At 44.6% G+C, this 17,823-nt stretch overlaps 1 protein-coding gene and 1 long non-coding RNA gene across 8 annotated transcripts in view; one reads left to right on the top strand and one right to left on the bottom strand.

The window, feature by feature from the left end:
* Positions 1 to 17,823, bottom strand: part of LOC120904679 — a 70,633-nt gene that overhangs the window by 18,331 nt on the left and 34,479 nt on the right. The window lies entirely within an intron of this gene.
* Positions 1 to 17,823, top strand: part of LOC120904674 (transcription factor mef2A-like) — an 85,290-nt gene that overhangs the window by 34,329 nt on the left and 33,138 nt on the right. The window contains exon 1 of one of the 7 annotated variants that reach the window (XM_040314869.1): positions 2,616 to 2,805. The exons of 5 other annotated variants lie outside the window; for them this stretch is intronic. The gene's annotated coding sequence lies outside the window, so the exon portion shown is untranslated. Of the gene's footprint in view, positions 1 to 2,615; positions 2,806 to 17,823 lie in introns of those variants that run through there. One more of the 7 variants, XM_040314873.1, reaches the window with a different exon arrangement.

The raw sequence follows: 17,823 nt of genomic DNA, 5'->3' as shown, positions 1-17,823 counted from the left end.
TAATTGTTTAAGGCAACACTTCCGTTTCCAGCATTTCCATATGAGTTGTCTTTGTATGGTTAAAGGTATTTTTCAGAAGATATTTAGGATCTAGAGTCATTCTTAGAACATTGGAGATGATGATATCACAAGTAAACAAGAATCTTCAGAAATGTTCAAACATTCCTAGTACAAATCATGATATCTCAGAACTCAGAATATTGAGGTGCATGTTCCTTAAACAGGCTTGGGATCTTCCGCGCCAGATGTCATGGTTCATTGCACTGACCGATTTGGTTCATATAAAATCAATGTAGTGCTCTTTCCTGAACCTATTGCTACTCCACACAGATGCGCTCCGTTGGCCTTTCGCTACGCAGCCAACTGTATTTAATCTACTAAATGAATGTCAAACAGGGACGAATTGACATTTGCATACCTTGAGACGACCGGTCAATGTTGTGATTAGCGTAAAAGGAAAACGAGCAACAAATCAAAACGCTGGGCGCAAATCCTGGACGTTAAGCTAAGTGAACAGACTGCCAGCGCACCAGAATCTGCCCACATCCGGGATCGTCGGATCTTGTACGACCCGTGGGTTCTAGGTTTCTCCCCGAGCAAATGACCGGTTGTTGTGTAGCTGCTGGCTTGAGGCGGGTGCTATTGAACCGGTTTCGCACACTCTTGGAAAGCAGCTCAGTTAGTTAGCCAGTGTGGAGGATCACTGAGCCATCGGCAAACCACTGCTCAAGAGTCCACCGGACTCTCTTTGTGTGGCTGGAGTTGGTCGAAAGAGATTAAGTAAAAAAAAACAGTGTGTATACAACTGATGCTCCTCAGCAGTGACGTGAGACAGCGGGAGGTTAATTTGCCAAGACGCCAAGAGGCTGATCTGTGTCTGGTTATTCTCCCTGTTTCCTTCCTTCCTTCCTGGCACGGAGGATTTTCGATGCGGTTCGCTGACCTTTTCGGCGAGTTGGTTATATAGAGCGGTGTTGGATTCTTCCAACGTCTGTTGAACCGTGCGCGCGCACGGGGCGTTAATATAAATGTCAATGATTGCAGCCTGCCGTGCCTTGCCAAAGGATGATTATTTCCTGTACGTTGGCGCCCCCTCTGTTGAAGCTGTTCGAGCTGGAATTAATCGCGCATGCAAAAACAGCCAGCATGTCCGCCGACGAATTGGAATTGGAGGGCGGCAATTTTTGCGCTTTCTTTGTGCACGATTATGATGGTTGGCGGCTCGGCGGATCGATATCCGATGTACAGAGGACGACGTGCTCCAATAGTGTGCGGCCCTAGTCTGCTGCGACTAATTGAATCTTACCAACCCGGAGCCGGACAGATTGACGCGTTCGGGACGCTTGCGCAAGCGAAATTCGCACCCGTACTTACCACTTTGGGCGGGTTTGGGAGGCATCACCGGATGCGGGAGACGGTGCGGGTTCGTTGCCGCCACACTTACACCGATGCCGCTCTGGCTGACCTTTTCCGTTTGCTGAATTCCAAATTCAATTCCGCTCCCGACCGTCATGCTCCAATAGTCATGTAAACGCACCACGGGGAGGGGGTTTCCGAGCTGGTGCTGTCCGTTCGCGGGTGAGAGGTTTGGGATGAGATTTATGCAATCGAGTGCACAAACTCCAGTTTTCCCCTATTCCCCGGGCGCCGATCGAGTTCGGCATGCGTGACCTGGGCCAGCCAGCAAGATACACTGGCCCCAAGAAGAAGCAGAAGAGCCAGCGCACACGATTTAGGACGGACTTAGAGGACCGTGCCGACCAGACACCACCACTGACCGAGTTGCCGTTTTGAGGCAGGATGAAATACGAGCTCTCCATTCGGAAGAGTGAGCCCTACTGACGACGATCGGCTTCAAGACGGGAGGGAGGGCTAATGCCTCCCTCAGTCCCGATGATACCTAGTGATGCCACGTGTTACGTAAGTTATTACCAGCTCACGATCGGGGGTTTCTTTTTTTTTCGGCCAGTTGGTGGCTTCATCTCCTACGCGGAGAGCAGCACCAATGTCCAATTCCTTCCTTCGATCGTGCCCATCTTTTATCATCGTTTTATGAAACCTAAATCAAGCACAAATCAGCGCCACACATTTGGATGTTAAACGGGACGGGTGGCGGTAAGATGACGCCAGGAGGCAAGGGAGAGCCAGCACCATGACAACCGTCCGATAGATGCGCGCGCCCGCGCGTACATCTCCCTTTCTGTGAGTGTTGTAGAGGCCATCGCCATCGTATACAAATGAACCGACTTGCTTTCGGGCTTGCGTAAGTTTAAGCGACTTTTCTTGCTGCGTCATTCTTGCACGTCGCGTCTTACAGAGCACAAGCGTCAGAGAAAGAGATAAATAGCGAAAGAAGCGAAAGAGTAAGAAAATAAACCTTTCACTTTGCTTCTTCCCTTCTGGGCCCGAGATGCCGCAAGAGAAGATCTGACGGTCTCCAGAAATACAGAACCCGTCCCGAGGGATCCTGTAGTCGGCACGCAAAAATGTGGTTGACATTTGAGAGGATAGAACCTCGGGCAGCACTCGGGCAGCGAACCTCCCGGAGCAATAACAACACAACACATATTCTGATCGAGGCGGGGGAAGGTCGGCGACTTAGTTGATCGGGTGCTGGTCTCGGGTAGTCCAGATGCGAAATCGGTTCTTGCCGCTCATGGGCCAGTTCTTCCTGTGGGTGGTGGTTTTGCGAAGTTTGTCTTTTGAGCTGAAGAATATTCTTTGTTCTGGTGTTGCGTGTATCAAACGTTGTCTATCAGTGTGTGTACGTATGTAAATTGTGTATGTTGTTTTAAATACATCAAGGTAATTAAAGTTATGTGGATTATAGCAGAAATGTGAAATGGGTGATACAAAGAGATATCCTGATACAAACTTTAATGTAACATATCTCCACATCAGTGTATGATTCTATTATTTTTCTTTATCAAAAAGATATTTATTATAAATAAATAACAAAGATCGTCGGAAAAATAGTGCCAACTTCAGTGAATGGATTTTTTTTCTCGACAAATAACGATGATAAGTGATCCTTTTATATTTTGTTGGACATATTGATTATCGAATGATTGATATACTTCATTCACATCGCCATACTGATAACAAATATTGTAATTGAAATGGAGAGCGAAGACCAACTATATAAGTGGATATAGAACACAAATATATAATCAGAAGAACCTTCAGACTTTGTTGGGTCTAATCAATTATGTGTTTCTGCGATATCAATCTTATGGCACGTATCAGATAGGCTCAGATCTATTCCTGTCTGTCAATAGATTTATAGTGACTTTGGTCATCATGGACTTTGTCTGGCCAGCGACGCTTTATTGTATTCATTATAAAGAATTCAGTTCAGAAGAAAGCTTTAGCTGTCTAAATAAAGCACGGGATAACATCTCTTGCACAATCTACTAAATTGATGTAGTTGAAGTTATCTTAAAGCTTGGAGGAAATATAATTTTATGCAGAATTTGGGGAACAATATATCGTGATAAACAAACAGGCTCCTTTAAATAAAAAGAAAACCAATCCAGCAGACTGTGCTTGTCAATTGTTGAGCTAATAATTCCTACTAAATGAACAATTGCAAGTATCTTCATATATGGTCCAGACAGCTTTGAATTTGAACCAAATTCTCGTAAATTTAAAGAAGAGTCGGACAACTACAATCGTACTAGTATTGATGTTTTTGATTATTACATCTTCCCCAGCCATTTATTCCTGTTTAATTCCAAATGTTGATTTATGCTGTAAAGGAATTGTGTTTCATTTTGTAAAACCCTTTTATTCTGGTATTATTACATTTATGTGTCGTGGCCATCCGTGTTCAAAGATGATGGTAACATTCAGACATTTATACCCTGCGCGACATAAACCTATCTTAACAGAAATCGCCTGCAGTGTACCTAATATTAACATTAGAACGACCGTACTAGTCATTTTGTTTTAAACGAGATGATCATGTTTTATTACATCTTACACAAATTCCTGATTTCATAGTAAACAAATAATAGTTTAATTAAATATTTCTTTAATGCCCGTTCAATATTTCCCATGCTTTTCCCACATACACTCGTTGCTTTTCCGTTCTCTTCACGCCGTCTGCTAACACAGATAACAAATGTACACCATTTCCTATCTCCGCGACCCGCCTAGCCAACTATGACCAGTAACTGATTTTCATGCAAGCCCCACCAGCACACACTAAACATTATACTGAATGGTTTCGAATCAGCTAATTGAATCTCATTTCCTTCCAATCATCGATGCCGACGTACTATTACGTGCACAGCAAAAGACACTCTTTGCTACTCTTATGGAGCGTGCAAAAAGTCTGCATAGAAATGGAATTAAAAAAACAAATCCCTAGAAAATCAGTAACACGAGCGCAGAAGAACGAGTGGCAGGCTTCTCCGCTAGATTTCCTGTTGCACAATAATGCTTTCGTCCCGCTGGACGGTCGTAACGCCTCTTCATATCATATTCCGCACATCATCACCGTGCCCGGTACGGTTCGATTAAAAAAGAAACATCAATTAAAATCAGTTCACTGAATCGTGAACCAGTGGCCAGTGGTGCTGCTGCGGGATTCGTGCACCTGAAGCGGACTAGCCCGTTGTTGGGTGCGATTTTTCATTTGCCTTTGCCTATCAGCCAGCCAGACAGACGGAAACATAAATAGTCTGTTTATAAATATGTTCGCTTACATGAACCCCACCACCAGTCCGTGGCCAAAGAGGCTGATGAAATCTGTCGATGCGATAACAAGCAAACACTTTGACCACTCCCGGTCGTTGCATGTAGTAAGTGTAAAGTATGTTCTGTTGGTGGTGTGTTATTTTTTCTTCAATTCCTTTAACACCAAAACCACACACACCTGTGCACGTAACGATCGACAATAAGGAAAACATATCCACACCAGATCTCGATCGATCGATTGCTAACCGAGCCGCAGACAGCGGCATTCTCGTTAGGATAAGGTGGGCTGCGTTATTGTGCTTGTTTAATTTGGCGTTCGCTTTTGCTTTGTTTTACCAACCCACCAGCCCGCCAAGCGCCCCAGGCAACTGACCACAAGTCCTGTGTGCAGTTTTATGACCGACGGAAAACGAAACGACCAGGCGTTAACAATTTCCTGCCACCGCGTAACTAACGCGAACACAAAAGCCCACCACGGAACGAATATTGTACCATGTCCTACCAACATGGTGGCACAGGGCGTGTGTGTGTTTGTACGCCTCTATGGTTTTTAGCATGCATTGCTTTGCGTTTTTACTCATTTCAAAGTCAACATGAATTTATACTTCCAGTGTAAAAGTCAAACGTAACGAATGTGCCAACTCGCTTGTTTGCTCGGTTGCGTTGTCCCCCGCCCGGTTCCGATAATAAATGGGCTCATCGAAACATTCGGCCCAAACACAGGCAAGGTAGCCAAACACACATCCTATCGTACCAGGACGCGGATCCTGCTTCAGTAGTTTCCGCACGTTGTTTTTGGCAGCGATTTGGCAGGTCGAAGGGAAACGAAAGACTTCAAATAAAAGCGACGAACCTTGCCACACATTATACGCAAGCAGCAAGTGTACGACATGCGCACTTAAATATTAAAATTGCGTATTTTTCACGCCGAACGAAGAAAGAAAGACCCCATACAGCTAACAAAGGCTACCGACGTGGTGAACTCGCGCGTACTCTCGTTATTATTGTACCCCGCGCGCCGCTCGATTTGCATTGCGAATTTCTCCACTGAACCGTGAAACGTGGTGCGGCGGTACCGCCACAACACCGTGTCCGAAAACAAGCCGTTTGTGTTGCTCTTCTCGATATGTGCTACCGGAGAGGATCATGCATATCATTGCCTTGCTTCCCCTTTGCTCCCCCGTCGTGTACACATTTCTTGCCTTGAGATATGGGCATTTTTTGTGTGCTGTTGCTCCTTCGCTTCTCTCGATTCGAGTGCGAACGATCGGTTTTCAAACGCCCGAATGGTGCTGTTGATCAGCGGCGACTCCTCCTCCTCCTGCGGGTGCGTTTTTGTGTAATGTTTCACAGAGAAGTGAAATTACTTTCCATTTTTGTCTGCTCAACATTGTTTGCATACACTGGTCGGGTCTACAAATCAAAACCACAACCAGCACAACCGAGCAGCGGGTAGTGTGTGGCGCTTAGTTTTGCATCATTAAAATTGGCTCCCGTTTGGAATTCATTGCGTACCGAAATAATGACCACAATAGAGCCGGTAGGAGCAGCAGTGTGTTTACCTTTGTTTCGTTTTTATGTTTGTCCCTGGTGTCGGTTGTCGCTGTGTACCGTTTGTTTTATTGTTGCTTAGCTCCATTTTATTGCACCATTAAACATCAGGCACGCTGGTGTTAAGCCATTATGGCGGGGAGGGCGCCTTCAAACACCGCCTTACTTCCTGTATGAAAAATTAATTAGATCACACTGTTGGGAAGGGGAATTTGGGCCTTTGTTTCAACACCTTTGCTGCAAATTGAGTTAGATAAACGCCTTTAGATTGCTGTTACTGACCAGTCAGTAGATTTAATTTCTCTGTTCAAATAGAGTAGTATTACATTGCACCAATTAGCCAGTATCATGTCCGTAATATATATTGGAAATGACTGACTGCAATAATAAGTGTTAATTTCCATAAAATGTGAAACTCTTTTAGAAGGTTTAAAATTGTATAGTTTTTGTTACATTTACTGATTGCAGTCTTGACTGTAGATTTCCACAAATGTTGAACAAATGTCAAATAATATTCTAACTGATGACGGTCGAATGTGTTTGTCCAAGCAAATAAAATTCGAAAAACCCAACAGCCGTATGCAAAAGCGTAAAAAAGCAAACGCAATTATCAACAAGATCCGGATAATTGCGCAGCTCCACCCACTGGCTAATGTTAATTTCTGTATCAAACACAATTCCAACTCACTTCCTGGTTGTGTGACTCTCAATGTTCAATGTCAGCCGAATGTACTAGTTAGTGTGTCCTTCAGTGCGGCACCCTTCCCCAACCCCTTCTTGCAATCGCCCAACAGCAACAACAAAAAACGCTTCGATTCCTCTGCTCTCGATGGTTCTTCTGTCCGTTTCCCTTCACCAAATTTTTGTAAAAGATTCTCATTAGTTTCATCCACAAAGCGCGCGGACGGTGTAGTTTTGCGATCTCACGCAGCTTACCCGCTGGAAAGGGTGGGGTTCTCGCATGACATCGTACCGAACCCGGAGACGTTGCCGCCGTTGCCGCCGCTTTTAGACGTCACGATGGCGGGCGACCACGGGCATGGTGCCAGTGAATTACTTTTCCTTTTTTCCGCACCGTAGTTAACCTCGACGACCAATGGAGAGGGTGGGAGGGCTCTGTCCCGGGGTTTTGAGATTAAGAACAGGAATTAATACACCGTTCGCGCCCCAGATCGAACGTGCAGAACACGGTTAGCAACAGTATCGGCTGGTTAACTTTGCTTTGTGGTTCAAGGCGATCCTTGTTGTTGTAGCTCTGTTTTTTTTTTGTTTTTAGAGTAGTCCCCTTTTGTGTTGCTGGGAATGTGTATGTTCGTCGATTGTTGCGGATGGGTGGTAAAAAAGGTAGCAACAATCAAGGCCGTCCCTTTTGCTGGAAGGGGAAGGACACCTTCCCGTATGGCAACTGCCAACCCTCGCACCCGATGGGCATCGTGGGTCACACGACTTTGTTTTTGTGAGGAAATGGGACACCAATTCGGTCGTGGCCGCTCCGGTTCGTACAATATTGGTGTGTGTGTGTAAGGGCCGCCAAAGGGCGACTCACATCGTGAGCGAAGGCGTTGTTATGAGGCGACCGAGCAATGATAGGTTTGCGTTATGGGCAATATAGGAACAACGGTATATGGTATGATGAGTAAGGAGAGTTTTTACTACAAATCATATAACAGTTTTGAGAACTGAATTGAGCGTATATTAAGCTATAATAGGCTCTGTATTTTGTCAGCAAACTTACTTAAATCAAACTTCTCATTTTTGTCATAGTTTGGTACTGCACATTCATAAGCATATAACGAATAATGTTTCAAAAAATAAAGCAGTACGATAATTGAATTTTTCATGAGATAGAAAAATGTAAAATTGTAAGTTGTGGGCACTTAATTAAACCGACTATTGCATATTTATTTAGAATTGTTAGATTTTCTTTTATGTCTCAAAGGTACTTAGGTATTAAGTAAATGAAGTTTGTATTGTAAACCGTATAACAGGTTTGAAACCTAAATTGAGCGTTTAGCCAAACGATAATGATTGGTTTTCAAAATAATTGTTATACAACTTGACCGAGTCTTATGCCCTAATTGGCTTATAATTTTATATAAAACATTTCGTATGGCTTCCTTTTCTCATATGTTGATGTTTAATCCTCAGTATAACAGTTTTCCTCCATTATAGACAATTAGTTCGAATTAAGCGAAACCAGCTGCCGAAAATATTGCTAACAATGAACTACACCAAATTAAAGTGCTTCATCACACCACACCAGAGTTGATTGACGTCGTCGTCGAAGGACCAATGTACTCCACACACACGAGCCACAATTAGCCGCAAAACTGTCCCTCAAACCATTTGGCCCGGAGCCCATGCGATGATGCAACCATGTCACACGGAAAGTTGAAAGAAGCGGCCAATTGTTTGCAAGAACTTTAACTGCACCGTCCCTGGCAATTAGTATCATGACGGGTGCTACGGCCCACTACCCACTTTCCAATTTCGCACAGTTCCATCAACACCTAGTGCCTTGCGTGTGCATATGTATTGTGATTGTGTGTATTTTACTATACCAATTTTTGGCCGCTCGAAACCCCCTGTAGCACGATCTCCTTACCGGAGAGTAACAGGGGTAAATGATTTCATTTAAGTTTGGCACCCTGGCAGACAAGGTGGCGATCTTTCTCTGTTCATTTCAATCGACATTGCAACAACCAGCCCTCCTCTCCATCAATCACACACACACCAAGCGAGTATCCAGTAAACGGAGAACGATTGTGGTGCTCGAGGGCACCGAAATTGACTGCTGCCATTCGGTGTGTACAGCAGGCTGGCACCACCTTTGACCTAGTAGAGTGGTGTGTGCTGTCCGCTACCTATCTACTCGCGCGACGTACTATTTACCTTTTCAGTGCGGCCGTAAGCCTCCCTTGTCCGATATACCTGTCTGTCACCCGCGTCCGACTGACCTAATGCCTTCGAAACGGACCTGCGGTCAAGAAATCAAGACATCAGCAACATGTGCTCGGCGAAGCTTAATTACCCAGCTGGTCGTGTTTCGTGTCGGAGAACTACTATCCGGACGACTACCGGATTTCGTTCGGGCGGTCTTACTGTTCAGCGGATCCGCACATTAAGGGCGTGATTTTGTTTTTCACCCGTGATTTCGGTGCTTTAACCACAGCACGCTTTAATCCCACTGCAATAACGCTCGAAAATGGGGATTAAGCGCGGAATGGGGCCTGAGTGTTATTTTTAAGAACCCGATCTGTAGGCTTAAACAGGCCTACTAATAGGTAAACGAGGTAGATAAGTAGTGCGCAACCGGTAGTGGCAAAACGTGTGTTGTGGTTTTTTTTTTGGTTTTGTCGATCGTGGATCGATTTTAGAATCAAACGGCGGCGCCAATTGCATAAGAGCTCATTTGAATGATACAAGGCGTGAACAACTTCCAATAGGAAAGGTGCAAGAAAGGGAGAGGGAGAGAAGGTGTAACGTACTAAACATGAGATTACTTATAGGCGAACGAAGTTTCCCCCAATCTGGTATGACTTACGTTCTTGTCCCATGTTTTTTTTTTGGTTGCGGCTAGTTCAAATAGAAATAATTGGATCCGTCGTGGCTGGAAGCTGGAATCACTACAATGGAGCGTGAAGTAGCACACATGGGTATGGGTGGACACCGCATTAATTGACACAGGCTCTTTCCCCTTCCCCTTGTAGTACCCCCTGGGTTCTTGTTGGAGTTACGAGCGCGCCCTGCTTCTAAGCCAATCGCATTTCCGCGCAAATGAAGTTAACGCCATTCCACCGCTGCACAACCGATCTGGAGCAAAACGGCATGGGCTGGTACGCTGACAATGGGCTAATTCATGGGCGCGGGTTTGGTCGATTGGGCGTTGGACATAGTGCACGAATTTCCATGCCCTTAAGTTGCTGCTACCAATGTGCGACCCCCCATTTTGAGTCTGGTGGCCCGGGAAGACTTTCACTAATCTTGCGTTTCAGCACTTGACGGGTGCATGTGTGTCTGCACCGCGCACAGCCGCCTAACCGTTTAGACGCAACCGTTTGCTGTGGTCAATGCCCAATTAGAAGGTTTCTTGATCGGTTGCTAAGAAGAGAAAAAAATATATATCGCTCAACGCAAAGCGCTATGATACGATAATTACGGCGATGAATTTGAACCGTCGACGAAACGACAGCCTTAAGGGGTGGGGGGACCACCACTTTATCGGGCCTCGGGCGTACACGGTGTAAGCAGAAGGCGGAACACACCGACACCCTGGTGCTCTCCTTCGAAACTGGGGCCTGACCATCGACGAGAATGCAGTTTTTAGAAGGGTTTTTTTACAGTACCCCAAATGCCAGCAACGACGCGTTGGTCAGCTTGTCACGACACAGATGTGGTTTGTGTGGGGGCCTATCTATAGGGTCTTGGGGGACTTACTCCCCAAAAATGTTATTATATCATCAAAAACCCGACCGAGCGAGCTGAAAAATTGCCACAAAACATTGTACAATTCAATTAGCAATATATTTCAATCTACGTACGCTCAGCGCAGCAGAGGACAAACAAACAAAAGGGCCTCAAGGGAGGCGAAGGGATAAAGATTTATTGGCCACGATTAGAGTCATTGTGTGTTTATTGGGTAAAGCACACACACACACACAGCACTGGAGGAAGGGACTCACGAATGATCGATAGGTTCGGCGGGCGTACCTGAACTAGACTAACCACCGGCTGCCGGTGAGTGATCTATCGACGTTTTGTGTCGGCCCTTTTCCCACCGAGTTTGCGATCGGCTTTGCTTTGGCCGGAAATTTTGCGTTCCGCCAGGTGAAACATAAGGATCATACCTTGCGCTCCTGGGTGAGGTAATAATACACACAACGTGTCCCGCGCGGAATAATTGGCCACCGGAGATAAATGTTTGTGATCTGTGCGGGTTCTATTACTAATACTACCGGGGGGGGGACTCCGGCAATCATTGTTGCTGATATGGTATTTATTTGCCCTGGAACTTCGATATGTGTGTTTGTGTATGTGTGGTGTGTTTCCTCCCAACGTTTGACTCTTCCAAGCGGAAACCTTTCACATACTCTTTGGCTGTTGCTGGCGAGGTTAGATAATTGTAGATTCTTATCAGGGAGCAGTAGAATGTGCACTGTGTCTCGAGGCTTTGAACTTTTTCTTTGTGACGTTACGTAACGTGACAATTTAGCATGATATAGTAACATTTTGCAAGGTAAAACTTTAGTTCCACCCAGTTTGAGCTTTTGGCCAACGGGACTCGGTCCCGGTACTTGTCGGGCTGAAATTTACTGTAGCGTACGCCTTGAACTGCTTTAAACCGTTCCCCGTTATAGGAACTATGCCTTGTCAAACGCCTTGCAGCAAGTGTCAGTTTTAGTGAGCTTTGTGTCATGACTGCTACCATGGTATTACTGACAGCAGATATAATTAGAGGTTATGACAGATCTGACAGTTTCGTTTTTATTCTATTGCAGGCTGCTTGGCCCGGTTTCTTACATCTGACAGTTACTCATTGGATAGTAATAATAGTGCATGTTATTCGAGTACGGAACAATGTGCTCTTATGGTGATAAATGGCCTTGTTATAGCACATTTAGACGATGGTAGAGAAAAAAAGAGGATTATGAAGGATTGGTTCTAGTCGACTGGCCGTTATACGTTATACTTATATGTTATGCGTTACAGTATTTAAAGTACGTCTTGGATGACGTTCCTGAATTTCTTCCGTCATCGTCTCATTTAACTCACCCATTGTGACATTAATGCTAGCTTCTATTTTGAATAAGAATCAATATCCTAATCTCCAAAATCATTATCTTATAAGAACCTAATATCCTATTTGATTAGGGAGCTTTAGGCAATAGGATCGCCTTTGATATCATCTTAGATGATCTAGATTCAATTGTTTTCGTAGCACCTTTTGACTAGCTTTAGCTTTTGGTCAGAATAGGAATATGTTTCATCTTAGGCCCCAGTTTCAAGTGAATTCTAGAAAGCGGTAGTTTTGTATTTTATCCCTAATAACTTCAATATACAATATGCATGTATTTTCACGCAAATTTATAAATATTAATATTTCTATTCCATAAATCGTACGCCTCAATAACTCAATTCAAAATAAACCCACAAATGAATAATAAACCGAACCAATCCGCATGCAGTGATACCCGCATTTAGCCTCCTTAATGTGCTACACTTTACGGGCAGGTAAAAACAGTACTTTGACCAATCCGTTTACTGTTCGTTATAAGCGCTGCTTTATGCCGAAACCATTTGTTTCTTCTTCCACCTCCTCCTCCTCCCCCCTCGGCATCACACTCACTCAGGTGGGGCATCACTTTCACTTTCTCTTCGCACGCCGATTACTCGGGCTCGGGTGCAATGAATGTGCAAGCAAATCATCATCATCATTCAATAATAGCAATCGTTCATCGAAGATCATATTGTTGAGGGCACCCGAAAAAAAAACCCCACCCAAGGAAAAATGCCATTTTTATACGTGTGTATGTGTGCGTGTGTAGAAATATAACGCGAGGGAAATAATCGGAATAATGCCCTGTTTGTGTGCAAAATTCACCGATTGGCAACGTGAGCGTTTTGCCAAAAACAAAACAAAAAATTGGCCACCGAAACCGGTGTTTGATTAGCCGCAGGAGGGCTGCACACGGCGGCATGACTACACATGAGCTGTTTCAGGCGTGAGGAAATAAAAGAAAGAAAAAAATGGAGTACTTCAATTCATCACCGCTGAGCCGGCGGTCGGACACACGCCGAAAGTCATGGCGCGCGCTCGTGTAATAGAGATTGTAATCGGAGTTTTCATTTCACTTTACGATCGGGTCGGGTTCGCTGCCGTCTGCCCCGCGAAGATGCAATCGAATGTGAAAGTGTGTGCAAAACCACCCCGCGTGCACGGGGACGATACGGCGGTTTTACGGTGTAAGTTCGCAAAAATCGCGTACTTGTTCTTGGTAGACCTCTTCCGCGCCAGCCCATCAAGACCACCATTTGAAAGCGAAGCGAGTTCGTCGCTTGGTGTGACATTTCGAGACATTTTTATCCTTTTTCTCTCCCCTTTTATTTGCCTGGTTTTATAGACCGTTTCGATGAGTGTTTGATAGGTTAAAGGCACTCACGTGCCCTTTATAATCCAAAAGCTCCAAGTTCATCCACATCGCCAACCCATTCTAGAAACAGTGTGCTCTTCCACGACCGGATGGAGAACGAAATCCAAATCCACACATACAGCCTTCAATGCAAAGTAACCTTAACCTGCCCACCGTGAGGCTGGCACACGCACTATTAAATGTGCTATTTTATTTCCACCATTTATTTGATGGCTCATTTTCACTTTATCGCTTTCCACGGCGGCGTTACGAACCTGTTCGCGAGCAGCGATCGCTAAAAAAAAGGATAACCCATGGCCTTCATCAGCTTAGGGTGAAACCGAACGACAACTACTGGAGGTAAATTATTCATCCAGAAGTGTGCGAATTGCGTATCAGGTGTGCAAGAATGCGTGTGTGTGTGTGTATATGTCCTTGTGCAGAATAAGATTGTGACGATATTTCAAAATAAGTATCGATCGTGCACCATAAGCGCCTTTTAAAGGTATAGATTTTCCATGCCAATTGATAGGTTTTATGATGAAGAAAACGTAAACGCGTCCGATGATTGAAATGTCATCATTAATTAAATCTTGATTGTCTTGAACGAGGGACCAATACAACAACCACGGCTCGAGCTAACGAACCTAACCGATGACAAGGAAGTAATTTCCATGCAACAATGAGAGCAAATTTGTTTGCTTTCCCAACCTTGCCTTGCCTTGCGCACCATTATCTAACGAAACCGCGTTGCCATTCACCCGGTTCGGTCGGTTTGGTCGCGTGGAGTGGGTCGCGCTCGCGCATTGAGGCTGGCCATGGTCGTCGCGTCGGTGCGTTGTTGTCGGAAAGTATCGAAAGCAGGACACCGGCGAGCCACGCGAAAACTGGTCGCGATTGCAAATATACGGTGTGCCCAATCGGCCGGCCAACACTGGCCACAGAGACAATCTCCTCGTCCCCCCCACGGTGTGATACGTGATATAGTTCGGCGACGGGTGCTGGCGATGGCGGCCCCGTTTGTCACGTTCACGATGTTGAAGGATTAGATGGGAGGCAACGGGGTAAGGAAAGGTGAGACAGTATGGGACATACAGTGCGGGAAAGTCCATGTGTGTTCGATCGGTGGAGGAAACCGAAAAAAATAAACATACTACCCCCATTACCTGGCGCCACTAGTAGAGCGGGCGTAGGAGAAAAAAAAACAACTGTCGCTGACCCAAGTGCACATGGTAATGTGTGCGGTGCACATGATCTGCTGCAGTCGGAAAACCCCTCACCAGCCCGAGCCAAATGCGGGAAAAAAGGGACACAGAAAGAAAACATCGCACAGTTTAAAATGTGTAACAAAAAGGTAGCGCCCGGGCGAAACCAAAGGAGCGATCTTGTGGACGGTGGAGACCACCCGAGATTCGCCCCGCACATCTGGCGGGAACGCGAACGACAAACTGCAGAAGGCTCTCCAATCTAGCCCAAACAGTTTCTCGCGACTCCAATCGAACACGGTGTGTGCATATAATCACGTTTGTATTATTTATATTTTCACTCAACTTCACTCATGCAAACCACGTGACAGGGAGACAAAAAGTCGTTTAAGTGCATACGCCCGCAGGAAGGCTGGCGGAAGGGTGATGATGATAAAAAAAAGAACAAACTCCCTCGGGGTGACTCCCGCAAAACGGGCGAGCGAACGGGGGAGAGAGCTCATTACATAAATATGCTATTACGATACATGTGTTTTATTATTACGATTGCCCTGCACTGGACGCGAGCACCCGCTGCCGCCGAAATGATGGGAAAAGTGCATCGAGATTGCAAAGGACTGGTAGCACCACAGGGGTAGGCAGCGGAGATACTTGATGCTTGCCCAATGAACAACCGGTGGCTATCCGATAGATGCTGGGTGGTCCCCACCGTGTGAGTGCCCGGGAGCGGATCGTTTAACAGTTATGTTTCTGTTAGAAGCGCCTTAGACAAGCAAATGGGACAACGTTTGGGAAACATAATTGATAAAGGATCCTGTCCAAAGTTGCCTTTGCTTAGCAGGCAAAGAGCAAAATACACTTTTTTTATAGATGTAATGGGTGCGGTGTGTGGTACTTGAGTTGAAATGGAGCAATACGTTTATAGATGTTAAATCAAATTATGAAATCAGAGACGGGATCGTTCGGTATGATTGCAAAGCGTGTCTGTCAGTCAGGCCTTCTATATTGAATAAAATGTAAAATTGAAATTGAAATATTCGCTATTTTGCTGATTTGTAGATGAATTCTTTCAAGATTCCCATGAAGAATAGCTGATTATTACAGTGAAATCTCTCTAAGGTGAAACTTCAAGGAACCGTCAGTTTAGAGAGATATTCATATACTTTTTTTGTGAAATGTCATCCAATAATTCACCTTAAAGAATGCCATGAAGGATGCCAAATCACATATGCAGTTTGAAGAATATTCGTCTTGAGGAGATATTCATCTTGAAGAGACAGAAAATGTATGGAATCTAAGGGGACCATCAATATGTTCATCTAACAGAAACAACTCATCTTGAAGATACTACATCTTAGACATCTTAGAGATCATCTTACCTTGATTGTATGAACAGATTGATTGAATTCGTTAATAACGACTATATTTGACGATTGTTTGAAAACGTAGAGATGTAAGTAGATCTCTAGATCATGTTCCTATAGTATGACTACGACGAGTACATTTTTAAGCCGTGCACTTTACCATTGTTCTACGGTTTTGCATACAGGAACAATAACAGTTCCTTTTGTTTTTTGTTTCTTCTTATATATTCAAAACTCTGACTACCATTATAACAATAAGAAGCGATGAACATTTAGCGAAGTTTTAATTGCTGATTCCTGTTCATGATCCTACATGACAGTACCTGTCTACTGAAATCATACGACATCAAAATATGAGGAAGTGTTTAACATAGTGTTAAAAATTAAGAACAGCAACATGGATGCTTCAATCTATAAGCAAACACATTGAGAATTTTCAAATTAACGAAGTAGTTTATCGCTACTGTGGGCCAAATTTAAGATGGAATTCTATTCATGTCAATTGCTCCAGTGTTCTACTCAATTTACAATGAAGTAACCAACTGAGAAGCATGGATAGCTTGCAAAATGAAGTCCATGTTATATAAAAGCTTTCAAAACTTTTGTTATTCGATGAAATTGCTGAATTGACATGTTCTTCCTCCCAGATGTTGCACCTGTGATATTGTACATTGGATTAGTTAGGTATAGGTCCTGGCAAATCTTAAGTCTTGCAATATAAAGTAGTGTAAAGTATATCATGCTCTCATTCTTAGTTTTGCACTTATTCTGATAGTTGTTTTGCAACAAATGTCCGAAGTAAGACATGATTGTAAAAGGCAAAGATTATATGCATTTATTGACGATTACTTAACGTTTTCTCGTTGAATGTGGCCCCAGATGGATGAACGAAAGCTAGTGATGTAATGTTGATTGAATTAAATTCCAGAAAAGCTACCCCTAAAACCTACTTATTAAATGCGTTATCATCCATTCATAACCTCATTTCCATTTCAAACCTGTACCACACACCAAAGCACTTGTTGTATGTCTCCATATCAATATCAGTAATGCCGTTCGGCGTTCTACAGCCAACGAGCGCTGCTCTAATCATATCGAATTAACCGCCAGCCAACCGTATCGATACTGCTGCTGCAAATGTACGCCCCAGCATTGCCCTGTCACAGCATTGTTGCGACACAGCCGTTCCTTGTTCCGATCGAGCAGTCTGAATACTCGTTCTTTCCCCGCCGGGCAATCTATCACGCCATCCTTCCTCCTTACCGAAACATGTGGCAATAATTCTCCCAGGCTATCATTTACCCCGTTCGGTTCGGCTCTGGGTAACCCTTCAACCCTCGTTACCTAAATACGGCACCTCAAATTAACCCGGTCGCTGCGCCGGAGGACGTAACACCATCACCATCACCGCCACCAGCAGCGGGGTAAGCATGCAAATCGAATCGATAATGTCGATGATTTTGTGCACGAGGTTAGGGGTTAGGACCGTTGCGTCCCACGTGTTACCGAGGGCTCCCAACTGCAGCACCAGACTCCTACTCCTCTTGAGGGTCAGCAATGCGGCACAAATGCGGTAGGTGTGCTACTGGCGTCAGTAGCAGGCTCGATTATATGCACACAAAAAAAGAGGAAGTTTGGCACGCTTGTTGCAAAACGTCTGCAAAAAAACGCCCCGTCAGCTTTTGCCAAATGTCAGTGTGCACATGGGCATGAAGGGAGGCAACGGCGTTTTTTTTAACAATCGTAACAAAAAGGAAGCAAATTGTCGGTTTAAGCATCATTACGAGCCGGCAAAGCTCGAAACATTAGCCAATGGTTTAAATGAGGCCACCCTCAGCCGCACGGACGGGGGTGCCCTTTTGTTGTACGCGT

The sequence above is a fragment of the Anopheles arabiensis genome, chromosome 3 (assembly GCF_016920715.1).
Source record: "Anopheles arabiensis isolate DONGOLA chromosome 3, AaraD3, whole genome shotgun sequence".
Lineage (NCBI taxonomy): Eukaryota > Metazoa > Arthropoda > Insecta > Diptera > Culicidae > Anopheles > Anopheles arabiensis.
Note: the sequence above shows the minus strand (reverse complement) of the source record. Positions and strands in the feature narration are given on the sequence as shown.